Source organism: Trypanosoma equiperdum (genome assembly GCF_001457755.1).
Source record: "Trypanosoma equiperdum strain OVI genome assembly, contig: ctg_778, whole genome shotgun sequence".
Classification (NCBI taxonomy): Eukaryota; Euglenozoa; class Kinetoplastea; order Trypanosomatida; family Trypanosomatidae; genus Trypanosoma; species Trypanosoma equiperdum.
In genome coordinates this window covers 9,275-9,992 of record NW_027124729.1, presented here as the reverse complement: position 1 = coordinate 9,992, position 718 = coordinate 9,275, and positions in this window count along the sequence as shown.

Below are 718 nucleotides of genomic sequence, written 5' to 3'. Positions count from 1 at the left end.
AAAAAAAAAAGACGAAATAAAATAAATAATTATATATATATAAACAAATATTGATAAATTCAAGACGGTTATCTGACATGAGTGTTGTACAAAAAAAAAAAAGAAGCAAAGAGTCGAGAAATTATAAAAGTGGTGGAAAAGTGCCTGAGAAAGAGTGACGGAGGGAGAAAATATGTTAAAATATATAAATATATGTATTGTATTTTGTTTTTTTTTCTACCTCCCATTCCTTCTATGTTTTTCTATAGATTTATAAATAAATTAATAAAAATATACGCAAGAAAGCGTGTCTGAGTTTATATGTGGTCACTGCATCAATTTCATTACGAGAAGGACCGGCAAGTGACGAACCGCAATGTATAATAATAAATATATATATTTTTCTTTTTTTTTTAGCATATTTATATTTATATCTATCGGCATGTTCATATTCGTTTCTTTTTTTTTTTTAATTTGGTAGAATTCTTTTTGTTTAACTCTTTGGCATTCCATTTCCCATTCGTCCTCTTTTGCACGCAAACGTGTGGCTGAGTGGTGGAATCTGCCGGTAATGAAGAAATAAAACAATAAATGACAATTAAAAAAGAAGAAAAGAGAAACAATAATGATAAAACAAACTCACATTTCTTTTTTTTTTTAAGAAAAAGGTGCGAAATTATTAACGTAATGAATTAAACAGGTGACTATTTGACAGAAAGATGTGAATAACTACAGAAAT